Source organism: Lygodium microphyllum, chromosome 27 (genome assembly GCF_053477565.2).
Source record: "Lygodium microphyllum isolate KBCC chromosome 27, Lygodium_microphyllum_v1.1.10, whole genome shotgun sequence".
Classification (NCBI taxonomy): domain Eukaryota; kingdom Viridiplantae; phylum Streptophyta; class Polypodiopsida; order Schizaeales; family Lygodiaceae; genus Lygodium; species Lygodium microphyllum.
Window position 1 is genome coordinate 111422759 of NC_141161.1, and position 16586 is coordinate 111439344.

Below are 16586 nucleotides of genomic sequence, written 5' to 3' on the forward strand. Positions count from 1 at the left end.
TCCCCAAGGGAGTACTCAAGGAGATTTGAAAGTTACACTAAAGAAAGCAAAAAAATGAAGGAAAGAGAAGAATCGAAATCTAGCTCAAGCTCTGAAACACTTGATGAGGAGGAGACAAGTGGGCCAGCATTTGTGATTAGGTTAGCAGATGGGGTCTAGGAAAGATAAGAAGAAGATAGAGGAGAGAATAATGCAAATTGTCAAAGAACTAATCAGAAGAGAACAAGGAGCAAGGACAAAGAAGGGAAAATAAAAGATTGGTGAACGCTTATAAATTGTTGAAGCAACTGCACTACGGAACCCCATAACAACCATAGAAGGACTGCAAATTGAGGTTGTGGACTTGGCAAAGGTAAAGAACATGGAAGAAGCTCCTAAAAAAACTCAACAAGAGCAAGCTCACAAATATGAGCTTTGCCAAAGCTTAGGGCTAGATTGCAGAAGTAAGCACAAGAGGAAGACTAGAAGCTTTGCAAAAGCTATGTGAAGAGCTTAAGAAGAAGAAACTAGAAGCTCTTGTGAGTAGGCAAGAACTTCAGAAGCAGTTAAATGAGACATAAGAAACTTATAGGAAGTTCATCATCCAGTCAGAGGGACAAACATCAGACCTTCAAAATCAACTCCTACGGAGTGATTCCATGCTTTAGGAGAAAACACAGAAATGATGGAGTTTTGATAGAAGTTACAAGAGATGAATCTCAAACTTACTAATACCATGCTCTTACTCTCCAAAGTTGTAGCAAAAACAACACTACGAGAGAGAAAAATAAGAACACTAATAGATGCAATGACAATGGAAGCTTGCATATGCAAGCCTCCAAGAAACTATAGCCACCTAAGTAACTGGAGCTAAAAATTTAGTGGAAAATGATGCTTACGAGCTTTATGTGAAGAAACCCTTATGAAGATGTCCACTATCTTGGACATAGTATAGTTTAGTGAGAGCCAATATAAAGTGAAAATGGAAGCATATAGGCATGCTAAGGAAAAGCAATAAGAAGTGTTCAAAGAAGCTACCTTATTGACTCACATCCCACAAACGGAGGACATCAAAGAACTCAAGGCCGGATTAGGCTTGGTGGCTAGTACCTTAGAAGGATAAGAGCAGATTGAAGGGATCAATTTGTTGGCTACAGAATACTCCAATGAGGACTTGATCTATCATCTTAATTAGAAAGGGTACGGGGAGAAAGAGTTAAAAGCAATCCACCTCCTCCAATAAAAAACAAGTCCCTTAGAACCTCCCCTTTTCCTTGAGCCACCAGTTTCCATGATCCCTCCCATAGTTCTACCTGACTTGCCAAACATTGATTTGGGAGAATCTATGGAGCAACCAATGGGGGAAACCCTAGAATGAAAATAATCTTGTGAAACCATGATTGAGGAGTTGAGGGCACAACCACAAAAAATCATTGATTTTCCCTCCTATGTGAGCTTATGGTTGATGCAAACCAAGTAATCTCTAAAGAGGCAATTCGAAAATATTAGGCACATGAAGAATCCAACAATACAGTAGGTTTTGACTTTAAGGAGGATCAGAGAAACAATTTCAAGGAGCTACTACCCCCATGCAGAGTGCAAGTACTCATTAGGGTAACTAAGAGCATAGTAGAGAAATGGATTGGGAAACTTAAAGCCTTAAAGAATCTTTTTAGGTCACAAGACACAAAATCAAATACCTTATCATGAAAAATTGAGAAGCTTTGCCACGACAACTAGAATGGAGATATCCCATCCTAGAAGCAACCATTTGATACTTGAAAGAGAAAAGTTGTTTAGATAGTCACTTCTATGAAATTTTTATTGCTTTTGTGAAGACATTTGTTTTTGCTTGTGGATGCATTGAACTGAGGAAGGCATAACCAATGTCATGATCTCGATTATTTGATAAGAGTATTTGAAAGTACTTCTCAATTTTCCTTTGCACTTGCTATTGTAATTTCTTCCTAGTTGAAAGAGTGATGCTGATCTATCATCTCAAACAAAGTTTGCCGAACCTATGGTCTTAGGAGAACTGTATTTAACTTAAAGGGATTTATTATTGTTTTACAGAGTTCCCAAGAGTAATAGAGTTTCTTATTGGGTATATCTATTTCTTGTGTTCTGCAATATATTCAACTATCCTTGTTCCAGTATTTCTTTATTCCATCTATTTTAATTTTTTCTTGATCCCTAGTGGATTTAGACCCAGGCCTTTTCAACCCCCAATATTCGGTGAGCTCGACATGAAAGGCCTACCTCATAGTATGCAAGATGGGAGAACCAATTGAAGATGAAGTTGTTGTCACAGGACAATACATATCAAAGATTTCATGAGGACTTATGGTTCATTAAATGTGAAGAGGCCATTACTAGACTTTACAAGATGTGATTGTAGAGATGAAGAAGCTTGACAACAAGCATATTTCTAGCTTTATTCACTTCCATTTGGAGAGATGAAGAAGCTTGACAACAAGCATATTTCTAGCTTTATTCACTTCCATTTGGAGAAGTTAGAGTTGGCTACTGTACTAGCAAATGGTATGCATGATATTTTATGAGGGCTATTTCTTATCAAATTCAGAGCCACGTAGATCCCATCTACATAGATTATGGAAATACATGGAGACTGGTTTCAAGAGAGCCCTAAAAGAGGAGTATTTCATAGAAGATGCAAAGAGAATAACCAAGTGGACTTTCCTAGAGTAGGTTCATAAACCTGCAAAAGGGCCTTTCTACTCCAATGCTACAAAGAGAGTTTGAAATGAAGTTTGATCTATTAGAGAATGTAGATAAGTCATATTTTCTTATAGAGAAAATTCTTTTATTTCTACAAGCTATGGACCCTCCACTACAACTAAACCTAGAGAAGGTGTTAGAGGATGATACTATAGGGTAGGATATAGAGAGTAAATGAAAAGACGTGCAATATATTATATCTAAACTAGTGAATAGACAAAGAAGAAGAAAGCTATTAGCCATGTGTAGGCATATATTGGTCAGTCATGGGTGTTAGAGAGCCAATGATCAGGTAGCCATCTCCTATGCCTTCTATAGATTCTTCAAAAGATACAGCCATGAATAAACTTATAAAAAACATGTAAGATTTACAAATCAACCTTACTAAGCTTGAAGAGTTAAGGAAAGCTTCTAGTTTGAAGACCCTACCTAGGGCAAAATTTGTACATCCTTGTCTATGGTGTGACAGCATAGAGCATGATTGCAGAGATTGCAAGTTATACAAAGATGCTTTAATAAAGAATGTGTCTTCCTTGAAAGGATGGGACAATTCATGCAAATGAAACTAGTATGCCCCTTTTTACAAACTTTGAAAAGGGAAGTATGCAAAAAATTCTTGAAGATCTTGCAATGTGGAATGCATGTGCAGCCATAGATGTTGCTATCCATGGACTATAAATAGAGATATCTCCAATTTCTAGTGAAGGTAAGAAAGTAGAGTTATAAATCCATGCCATGTAGACTCTAGGTAAGGGTAAAGTACTAACGATATAGCTAAGAGATGAAGGGGAGCACTAGAGAGAAGACAATTTGGATTCACCTGTGGATTCATATTCTATCTATGCTTATTTGGTAAAGCAAAAAAACACAAACATAGTAGTGGAAGATAAAAGAAAAGAAGAAGACAACGAGAACCTGGTTACTAGAGGGGATGGCAAGACAAAGTCTACACTATCTATGCCTCTTACTAGACATGATCTAGAGTAGAAAACGAAACATATCGTATAGAAGAATAAAGAGTAGAAATAAAAGATACATGAAAAGTAACCAAAATATACGCTACTCTCTATTAAAGATGCGACTGTAGATATTAAAAAAGATTTTGGAAGTGAGAATTCTAAATAACAAAGTCAAGTTTACATTAGGCATAATCCTTGGGATAACGAAAAGAAAGATCCATGAAAAAATTATAGACATTATTTTTTTAAAAAAAATTGTGGGTGAGTCAAGTTAGGTTGTGATATAAAGTGAATAAAAAATAGGTTTACAGGGCATATCGTTGATTTCTAAAGATGATGCAGATGTAAGGTTGCTTATAAAGAAGTAGAAGAGTTTATTGTAGACAATGCTAAAGTGAACAATGATTTGGAGAAGACGTTGATATGCAGTAAAAATACAAGAGACATACAATCTATGGACTATACATAGAATAAATTGGCTTCAAGAATGATATCTAGAAGCCATTATTCCAAGAATCATTGGGCTCTTGCTACCATAGAGAGTATAGTGAAGGTTTGAGAGCTAGAAACTCCACGTGTTGCACTAATAGACCATGTCATGATGAGGAGTATTTATGAGAATGGAAGATGGAATATAGATGGAATGCCTATCCAAACGTGAAATTATTGTACAGGGATATACATAATGATCACCATTTCTTTGTGTAGGATTCTTCATCATACCTAGCAATCTTAGGGTAGACATTTATTACTATAGCACAGATGAAGACTAAATTTTTGGATGATGGTTCTACCAATGCAAGAATCGAGCGAAAAGACAATTGAATAACAATCCAGTCTATGATAGTTTGTGTCAATCATGTAAGGAACAAGGATACATTGAGGGATTACCCACTGCCTCTCAATGTTAGAGAATTTTGGGAGCTGTGTTCTTAGTAAGTACTATTGTGATGCGGGACTATGGCGGTAGGCGAGGGGATAAAGCTCTTGCCTATTACTATAAGTGAAGATGCTTTTACTTTGAGCTTCATAGGTTTCTCAGTAACATGTTCTATGAAATTCTAGAGTATTAAAGATATAAATAAATCTTCCAAACAATATACTTATAGGGTAGAAAAGTTTATGAAAGAGTAAGGTTTTGCAAGATGATGAGAGGACGATAGGATACTATGATGGGGTATCTTTTGTAGACATAGTTGCAAAGATTTTAGCTATGCCGACAACAAAGGAGAGTATTGCATCTAGCATCATATAAGTAAATCCTTTGAATAGGTTTCAAGGTTTTGCTAAATTTATGATGCATGAAGAGTCATATGGGGGGAATAGGGCTAAAACTAGAGTTGAGACAAAGAAAAAATAGTGGATAAAAAGACGAAGCTAGTTGCAATATCATTGCCTCAAGAGAGTGAAGAATTAAGTAAGTTGGCTTCCAAAGAGCCATACCTAAGAGATCCAAGTGGACATAAATTTACAAAGAAATATCTTAAAGAACTAAAGATTATTAGTAAAGAGATTCTCTTACTAATAGAGAGATAGAGTTTAATAGAGATGCTATCTAAGCATGGCATGAAATTTGCATTTTAATCACACGAAATAGGTTGTGTAGATCCAGGAGTGGTAGCACCCATAATGATTTTTACCATGCCACACATACCTAGGACTTGTAACCTATAACAATGCCGAAGGTTCACTTACCCAAACTCATAGATTTGTTAAATGAAAGAATAAGGATGGGTATTCTAGATCCCTCATCTACACAATATTCTTCACAATGCTTAAGAAGAATGGTACACTGAGGTTTATACATGATCTTTAGCCATTGAAAAAAGTGACAATTCAAAATGTGGGTGCAAGGCTAGTGTTGGGTGGATGAATTTACAAAAGCATTCACAAGGTAGAGCTATTTATTCTTTGGGAAATCTATAATTAGGATATGAGTAGTTCTAGCTTGCATTGGAGAGAGTAGATACTTGTGACTACAATAAAGACTTCACTTGGCTTGCTTCATTTGTGTATATTGCCGCAAGGAGCTACTCAAAGATTATATTCCAAGTCTCGACTATGCCATTCTGGATGATATGCCCATTAAGGGTGTGTAAAGAAAGAGAAAGATGAAGAGCTCAATGAGCAAAGTTGCAGAAAGTTTGTCAAAGATCATATATTAGATTATGAGAAAATCACTTTCCAGGTTAGAGGAAGTGAATTTTACCCTCTTAGGTCAAAAATTAGTATTTCACATCAACAAAGTATTGATAGTGGGGCATATATGCATTGTGGTAATTTCTTCTAGTTGAAAAAGGGGTGCTGAGTTATCATCTCAAACATAGTTTACCTAACCTATCACCTTAGATGCATTGCATTCAATTTAAAGGGTTTTTTGCAATTGTATAGAATTTTGAATAGTAATATAGATTTTTCTTGCATTTATCTATTTCTTGGCATCTACAGTATATTCGAGTGTTCTTAGTCTAGTATTTCTAACTTCCATCTATCTTTTCTTTTCCTTGATCCCCAGTAGATTTAGCCTAAACATTTCCAACCCCCCTGATACTTTGTCTACCCAAACTTGAACTCATTAGAGTGGAGGTGGTCCTTTGTAGCTTACCCATCTAGTTAAGTGTAAGCCTTCTTTCCATTCCCAAGATGCGTCTCAATCACATTTGCATGGATCCTATGAACACTTCCCTTCATGGGCATGTCACTTTCCATCGGTGGGACTAGATTTCCAAGGACATCACTGCATTGGACGAGATGTAAATATCATGTCTCTTATTTTGCCTTATCAAGTGATAGAAGATGTTACTCTGTCATTTCAAGATCATTCTTCATCTTTTGGATCAAAAGGAGGGCATGAAAAAGTGGATACCATGACCATACTCAAGGGAGAGGGCAATGGTAGATGCCTCATCATTATCCTAAGGCAATGAGTGCAAGGATCATGCATTGTTTATCACTGGAAGGAATGTAATTAAATGTGCATAGTATCTCTAGATGATCAATCACAATCCATAGAGGTGTTTGTACTCAATGGCCCAATTCGAGCAATCACAATAAGTAGTTTATATGATACCATGATACCAGGTGCTTGTAATCAATGTACTATGCATCTCAAAAACAACGTGGAATGTCATGCCGTAGTGTGAAAAACCTTGGATTGTATCATCATCCAGCTTTCTTATTATTCTAGAGATTCAATGTCATATTAGTCATTAGTGTTAGTGTCCATAGTATAGTTGGTTCAAAAATATAAGATTTTTAGATAATTTTAGTCTATTTTGGATATTATTTCGTATAAATATCCAAAAAAGATATAAAAAACTTCTAGAATAGGGTGACATGCAAAAAACAAGTTACTTTTTAACTAGTTTGGGAGATCTCATGTAAAAGGAAGGGCTCTCAAATTTGTGCAACATGCGATCACACTTTTTTAGGAAGTAAACAACACTCCAAATGAGAGGAGAGGAGAAGGAGCGATCTGCGAGAATTTTGGCTAGGTATCTTGAAGTTTTACCCCCCTTTCAGAGCCAACAAAACCATCAAATTTACCGTCCAAGCAATAAAGAAGAAGCTAGTATTTGGTGCATGTTTTTGGTATAACAGGGAGCTCCATGAGATTTAATGCCCGAATATTGCTTTCGAGTAGTAATAGACATTGTCTGGATAATCCAAGAATCATTTTTTGTAGAGTTTATCCATCAAACAATTAACTTATAATTGTTGTAATGATAACAAAACAAAAGATTGAAGTATATTTGGAGTTCCATACAAGGATTTTTTAAACCTTCTCAAGTTCTATCAATACATACTACTTTGAATCATTGAGCTTTGCCTTTATATTATGTAAAGGCTTTGGTAGATTTGGTAGAAGATTTTATGATTGATTCATGATGTATGGACATGTCTTGAAGAGAACTTTATTTTCAAAATTCTTGGGTTTCATTTGAATCTCTTGCCTATTTTTTTCTTCTTTTTTATCTTCTATTTTCTACTTCCTTATCTCTCTAATCCCCTGATGGATACGACCTTTTGACTAAAACCCCTTTGACAGTGGTGCCACTGAGAGAGACTGGATTTTAAGGCTAAAGTGAAGGAGAAGATGCATGGATTCAAGCAAGCAAGTAGCTTGTAAGAAACTCTCTCATTCTTCTACTCTTTCTCTTGGATAGTGCCTGTGGAGGCATCAGAAGCATGGCGAGAGAGTGAAAATATCAGATTGCTGTGAGATTTAGTGTGTAAGCAGAGCACTGTAAATTCTACAAATAAGTACTTTAAGGCTTTTTTGCCATCTCAAGTTCGTTTAGGCCCCATTTTGAACATATGAGGTTGCGGACAATGGCTTCAGGGCATACTCCGATTTTGGATGTGTCGGCCGAAAGTGAATGCACAAGTTATAGATTTTAAATCTATAATTTTTAAGGTGTTTAACAGGAAGTAAACATAAGTATTATTTGCAAATAGGTTGCAGATTACATGTATAATTGAGCCGTCAATGAAAAAGGTTGATTGGTATATTGTTTTGTACTTGTTGTGAAAGGTTGTAGAAGAATTGCTTGCTATTTTGTATCACTTTTGTGATAATGGCAGAGAACATTAGAAACCCCATCATTGAGATGCTGGACAAGAACAACTACCCATCATGGAAGTTCAATATGAAGAACTTTCTTATTGGAAAATGCCTTTATGAGTTTATTTTAAGTAAAGAAAAGGAGCTAGAGCTGAGTAACCTTGGGACTATGGATGAATTAAAGACATGAAAAGAATAGAATGCAAAGGACAAAAAGATGATGTATTGGCTATTTGTAGTCATTAATAGTACTATGTTAGGACATATAAAAAATACAAAAACTTCACATGCAGCTTGGATAAATTTTAAGAACATGTTTTCAGTAATACAAAGACATGGAAGATTAAAATCAAGCAAGAGTTGAATTTTTTGAAGAAAGGAAAATTTTCTATCAATGAGTATGTTTTAAAGGTGAGGAGCATTGCAGATGATTTGGCAATGATTTATGCAATGCTTGATGATGATGATTTGGTTCCATCTACTTTGGGTGGCCTTAATAATGAGAAGGCTTTAAAATCATCTTTCACTTCTGTATATCTACATAAGCCATTTTTAGATATTAATGAGTTGGTCTCTCTCATGATTAATGAAGAGATCAATATGTAGGGTGACTCATCTGAAAGAAATGGTAGACACATCCAAGCATTTACTCAAGTTTAGAAAGGAGACATGGTAGATCCTCTTTCAAAGGCCATGGTATAAGATATGTTGGTGATAAGTAGAAAAATATGTTGAATTAGCAATTCAGTGAAATGTAGGTTTTAGGAGGCTGTGGAAACTTTAGAGGCAGGGGGAGCTCTAGAGAAAGAGGTGGATGGCAAAAGAGAGGCTTTGACAATGCTAGTATTGTTTGTCACTATTGTGGCAAAACAACTCAATTGTAATTCATTGTTATGCTAAGAAAGATAATATCCATAATAATAAATTGTAGCAAGAAAACTATGCATCATCTTTATGATAGAATGAAGACAAAAATGAGGATATGTTTCTTATGGAGCATATGATGAATGATGTTACAAGATATGGAGCACATGATGATGTATGGTATGTTGATTCAGGTACATCTAATTATTTGACTAGTCATCATGCTAAATGGATTGGAGAGATGTAGGATTTACAAAATCGAGGTTATGTACAGATGGGTCATGATTCATAATACCACCCAATTTTACACATTGAAAATGTTCCCTTGTCCTTGCATGATGGCCATACAAAGATTCTATCAAATGTATTACATGTGCCATCACAATCACAAATAATTTAGTTTCTATTAGCCAAATGGTAGAGCAAGGGTTGTAGGCTTGGGGAAGTTACTATATGTATATCCTCTACATCACGTGCATTCAAGGCCTATTTATAAATATCCTTATCTCTGAATTTTTTTTGAATAAAACATAGCCCTTTTCTATTCAAACTGTAAATAATCCCTTTATATTATATCCTTTTTTATGTAAAAAATGTATAAAAATGGTATTATAAAAATACATTATTTTGAACCCACATGATGCACACATATATTCATGAGTAGCTTACCCGAGGTTGTAGGCTCAGTTTAATATAAAAGGTTTTTTTGTAGAAGACTTGAATGATAAGTGCAAGTTGATTGCAAAAAGAAGCAGAGTGAGATACATGTTTACTTTAGATGCTAGAATTCTTGCAATGAATGCTGCTATGTATGCTAAAGGAAAATAAGTGCATGTAGACATTGAAATATGGCATAAATGTATTGGACATACAAATGTACAAAAGCTGAAATTAATGCAGTCCAAAGGATTGATTATAAGGTTGCATGTTTTTAAAGTTGTATAATTTCATAAAGTGTATGAAGCATTGTTAGTTTGGTAATAAGCAGGCAAGACAACTTTTTTGCATGACATAGATGTGAGTAGAAATATACTTAATGTTGTACACACAAGTATTTGGGAGCCTACACAAAATATGTCTTGGTGGTAGCAAATATTTTGTTATGTTCATTGATGATAGTTCAAGGAAGGTGTGGGTATATTTCATGAAGAAAAAGAGTGTTGTATTTGAGCATTTCAAAACTTTCAAGGCTGTGGTTGAAACAAAAAAATGTTTTAAAGTTACATGCTTGAGATTAGACCGAAGAAGAGAGTACCTCTCTAATGATTTTGCCTTCTTGAGGTCTCATGGGATAAAGAGACCGTTTACTTGCATGCATATCCCATAGAAAAATGGGGTTGAAGAAAGAAAAAACAGGTGTATTGCAAAAGTTGCATGAACATTGATAGATAAAAAGAATATACCAAAACTTTTTTGGTTTAAAGTTGTTCATACTATTGTCTATATTATGAACAGAACTCGACAACTACAATTCAAGGCATACCCCCCAAAGAATGCTTTTCAAGCAAGAAGCCTGATGTGTCACACTTGAAAGTGTTTGGTTGTATTGCATATGTTCATATGCTAGATGAGCTACAAAAGAAGCTTGATCCAAAGGCTAAAAAATATATTTATTCTTATGACAATTTTACGTTTGTATCCAATATGTAGTCCAGCATTCACCTTCCCTTCTCCTTAGATGGAGATCCCATAACATATAGGCATAATGTCTCGTAATACACACATAGGGAAGCACCTCTCGGCGGCTGATTGCCGCGGTTCCACTGCGACTCTCCTACACCTCAGGGATTAGCCCCAAGATACATCCCTAACACATAAAACATTCGTACATACTCCACTTTTTCTAATTTAGTGTTCCAAGAGATTTGAAAAATAGATGTTTTCTCCATTTTTTGTTATTTTTCTCTATTTATTATTCATGAAAAATAGATGTTTTCTGCTTTATTTGTATTGACTCATTGTTTTGACTGAGATTTAACATTTTCTCTAGTTTTATTCCATTTTTATCCCTTTTCTCCAACTCAAAATAGAAAAAAACCACTAATTTCCACTAAAAACGACATTTTACGGGTTTTAAAGCATTAATAACGACTCTAAATCATTACGGGTTCTGTGTTTCTATAATTCCAGCCCTCATTCATGATGTAAAAAAGGTTCAAACAAAATTTCATTGCATATGAACAACATTTGGACCATGAAACAACAAAACAATCAAATTTTTTTGTAAAATTGAAGCATACCACGTATCTTGCATGTTGCAAGTTTTTTTAATCATTATTCTGAGCAGCCCACAGACTGACCAACAACCATTCTTCAGTGCTGAACCTCTTTTCTTAGCCTCCTCTTCATCTTGAAGCAATCCGATCACGGCTAGACAAGCATTCTTCAGCCCCTCTTCTTCTTGACTTCTTGCACGCGAATTCCCTCTATGCAGAAGAGAGAGGGAGGAGAGAGAAAGACTGATTTTTGTTCTCTTCACTCAGTACATCATTCTCCAATCGGTTTGTGGCAATGGAGGGCGAAGGATAGATGCATTCCAAGCGCAGGAGCATTCCTCCTGATTCACCCGGTCAGAAATCCATGATTTGGGGAGAAAAGAGGGGGCACAAAAAACTGACGCCCCCCCCCATCGTTTCAAATCGTGGGACCTTTTCCCATAAGCTCTTTTAGTTAGAGCTTCTAAACTCTAATACACTTAACTAGTTCATGCTTTTGCATTCACACTCGCGGTCAAGTGGTTTTTTCAGATTTGAGGGGGCAAACAACATCGGAATCGAGATCCGTCTAGATGGGTGGCTCCGTGACGTCGAAATCTACAAAGCTGGGGCCCCTCACGCTCTTTTGGGCTTCCCGATCCAGTAGCTACTTCTTCACAACCCTAAACCTTGCGGGGATTAAATGGGGGATCAAACGATCTAAAGATGCATATACCAAGCTTAACCTTGAACCCATTATCTAGGTCCCTACAACTGAATGCCTTTTGGGAGGGTACGAAAATGCATGCAATCTTACCTATTATTGCATTAGGTGATGCCACACGAAAAGGAATTGTGGACATGGGAGTAGGAGTTAGTGTGCTTAGCCACACAATTCTACAAGCTTGGAAAAACCTACTAGTGGAAACTACACAGTTTAAATTTACACTAGTGAATAGAATAAAAGTCAAATCATTTGAAGTGCTAAAAGATTGGCCTCTAAAGATAGCAGGATTTCGATTCTCAATTAACTTCATAATCATGAAGGGAGTGGACTATGATATTCTGTTGGGCGGCAGAAGATAGATGAGAAATGCTCGAGTGATAGAGGATTGGGGTAATGGCCTAATATTCTTGGGCAATAGAATAGAATATGTTCAAGTAGAGATGGACACTTGGAAAACCTCACCAGTTGACCTTGATGCTATCTCTGCAAAACCTTGCCTAAGTCTAAGAAGAACAATGGTACAGTAATGATGATCAAACAAGTAGACGTAACCAGGAGTGTGGAAGTTTTACTTAGCTTGGAGTTGGTTGAGAAAGCTCTAGGGTTGGAGGACAAGCTAGAAAAGAGGCCAGAGAGAGACATGTAAGGCATGCCGGGGATAACTAAGCAACAAGTGTACACAAATGATGGAATCAACATAGCCACTACAACATGTAGACCCAATAGCATCGTTTAAAGTGATAGAATTATTCATTGAAAAATTTTCCCCCGTCATCGCTATTAAAAAGAAGCAAGCAAACAAGGACAAGGTCAACCTGAGGTGTCTAGAGTGTGAAGTTACACATCTGTATATGTTGTATCCTAGATGGAAATCCTCCACTAGTATGACAATTGTGCCATCAATACAAGTGGGACTCTTTAGCATGGAAACACATGGTGATGAAGCCACACCAATTCCACTCAACCTCATGACCCGAGCCCATACAAACTAAGCTGGTATCTCATTACTTGGTCCTAACAACTTAGATGCAATGTCGGAGTAGGAGAAGGAAGAGGGTGGATGCCAAAATACTAGTGGAAACTGCACGATTTAATGTTACACTAGTGAATGGAATAAAAGTCAAATAATTTGGAGTGCTAAAAGGTTGGCATCTAAAGATAGGAGGAATTAGATTCTCAGTTAACTTCATAATCATGAAGGGAGTGGACTACGATATCTATTGGGCAGAAGATGGATGAGAAATGCTCAAGTGATAAAGGATTGGGGTAATGGCCTAATATTCTTGGGCAATAGAATAGAAGATATTCGAGTAGAGATGGGCACTTGGAAAACCTCACCAGTTGACCTTGATGCTATCTCTACAATGCTGAAGGGTCACTCACAAGGAAAGCATGAACATGGACCCTTATCTAAGTCTAGGAAGAATAGTGGTACAGTGATGATGATCAACAAACAAGGAGATGTAACCAGGAGTGTGGAAGTTGTGCTTAGCTTGGAGTTGGTTGAGAAAGCTCTAGGGTTGGAGGGCAAGCTAGAAAAGAGGCCAAAGAGAGATGTGTATGACATGTTGGGGATGAATAAGCAAGAAGTGTACACAAATGATGGAATCAACATACTAGCAAACATCCCCGATCCTACTATTAGATTGCAAACCAAGATGATGCATGCTCTCTTTTCGAGCCAAAGATAGAATGCACTCATAAATAGAATAGGGGTACCATTTCTTGAGAGCATTGTAGTCAAATCCATGGACAAAGTAAACCTGAGCTTCTATGTCTGAACAACAATCCTGGCCTCGGCAAAGGTAGTGGCATCAGCTCTAAGAGTCATGGATGGCAGAGAATCCCTAGTGTGATGAGGACTGAATCAGAAAGGAAAGAACTAGCATCCAAGGCATCAAACATAGGTTTTGGAGGAGTGCTAACAACCCTAATCCAAGAGGCCGTGGGGGAGATGGACTGAGAAAAGGAAGGGGAGGAAACAATAGAGTGTTCCTTCTGAAAGATCATCTATGTATCTCAATCACCTAATCCGGTCTCATATGCATCTTCTTCACATGGAAAATGATATCGTGGCTACAGATACCCTTCTAAGGCTATGGATCCCAAAGATGATAGCACATCTCACCAGCATCCCCATATCCAAGAAAGATGTATTTGATAGACTTTGAATCCAACTTATTGCACTTGCCTTTGGGAATATAGCAGAAAGCCTCACATCCAAATACTTGCAAGTATGTATATGAGGGAGGCTTACTAGGCCATACCTCCTCTTCTACAAGTCTACCACCAAGAACAATGCATGGGATTTATTAATGAGATGCATGACAATAGTAACTACCTCTACCTAAAAGTGGTGTGGTAAGCTTGTCTCACTAAGCATACTATGGACTCTTTCCTAAAAAGTCCTATTCATGCACCCTACAACACCATTTTGGGGTGGGGTATATGGGGTGGGCAATTGATAGTTAATATCCCTCTTATCACAAAGCTACCCAAAATCCTTAGAGACATAGTCACCCCCATTGTCAAACCATAGGTATCAAACTATAGGCGTTTCAGCCTATACCAAGAAACTGGTTCTCAACCATGGCAGCAAAGTATTGAAATATAGGCAAAGCATCTAAAACCTCATGCAAATAATCATCCATGAATGTAACAAAATACTTTGCTCCACCCAAGGGCTGACAAGGCATGGTACCACAAATATCAGGATGCACAAGAGCCAAAGGCTCATCCACGTGTGTAAAACCAGACTCAACAAAAAACTTTGTAACAATGTGATCTCCTTATTTGAATTTGATCTAGCTTATGTCATTTTGATTGAAAAGTCATTGAATAATGCACTTAGTAGTTGAGATCAATAAGCACTTGAGAAAGATAGGGTCTAAGTGTGAAGGGTGTTATGAACAAGAGTTGAAGATTTTTCCTTGGACAACGCTTTCTAAAAGAGGCCTCTCAAACACTATTAAGATGTTGATGTTGACCATTAACACTAGATTCAACGAGTGTGAGCTATGTCCCAACAATTGTCTATTCCATGTACCTCTCATAAACCCCTTTAAAATCTATTTGTTTGCAAAGGTTGATATTGCATCACTTTGACAAGTGTTGCAACTTATATAGTGTGCTTTGTCTTAGTCATGTCTTTTGAGAGTGCATCTGTTGAGTATGTCTTTTTAAAAAGAGTTTTACTCCTTCATCCACCTCTACTTTGATAATAGTATCATTTCTTTTATTAGTCAATGGATAGAAAAGATCTTGTGTTGGTGGTAGACACAATGCTAGAAAACCAATCTCTTCAGTGCATGTCACATGTACGATGGTTAAATACAAGTTTCTAACGAAATCTCTTTTCATTAATATTGGAACATTTCTATGTTTATTTGCGTAGGGTTATTGTTTGAGAAGACTTTCCCACAAACTTAGCCCCTTCATTATGGTTGAGATATCCACAAACATCGTATTAAGTTGTTCAATGAGCTTATATTTGTTTTTTCTTTCCTTTTCATTTTTCATTATCCCTTGTATACAATATTTGTTGTTCACAAAAAAAACCCTTTGTCATAACGTGTTCTCCTTACGTGAATTGGATCTATCTTAGGTCCTTTTGATTGAAAAGCCACTCAAAAACATAGGTCCTTTTGATTGAAAAGACACTAAAAAAAATACTTCCCTTGTTGTGGCTACTTTTTAGGAAATAGTCTAGTAGATCGTGTATAGGTGATTTGGGAGAATGAGGAGTTGAGAAAAAAGGGATTTAATTGTGATGGGTGTTATGAACAAAGAGTTTGAGATTTTTCCTTGGAAAACTCCTTCAATAAGAGGCCTTTTGAAACACTCTTAAGATGTACTTCTTCGTCCACCTCTACTTTGACAATAGTCTGATTGATTTTGTTAGTCAATGGATAGAAAATATCTTGTGTTGGTGATAGGCATAATGCTAAAAAACCAACCTCTTTATCAGTACATGTCTTTTGTACAATGGTTAAACACAAGTTTTTGGAGAAGTTTATTTTAGTTGATGTTGGGGCATTTCTATGTTTCTTTGCTTAGGGTTATTGAGAAGATTCTTTTGATGACAAACTTAACCCCTTCATTATGGTTGAGATGTCCACAAACACCTTATTAATTTGGTCAATAAGCTTATATTTGTTTTTTCTTTCCTTTTCTTTTTTCATTATCCCTTGTAGGTAAAATCTTTGTTGTTCACAAGGAAACCCTTTATGACACATGTTCTCCTTATGTGAATTTGATGATCCATATGTTAGGTCATTTTGATTGAAATACCATTAACTAACATACCTAGTCTTGTTAAGGGTACTTTATTAGAAAATAGGATATTAGATCAGCTCAAGGTGATCTAGATCAATGAAGAGTTGAGAAAAAATGTATTTTAAGTGTGAAAGTTGCTATGAACAAAGAGTTAGGCATTTTTCCATGGAATCCTTCAATATGGGGAGATTGAAACAATATTGAGATGTTGATGCTGGCCATAAACACTAGGTTCAACAATTGATGAGGGTGAGATAGATGCCAACAATTGTCTATTCCATGTA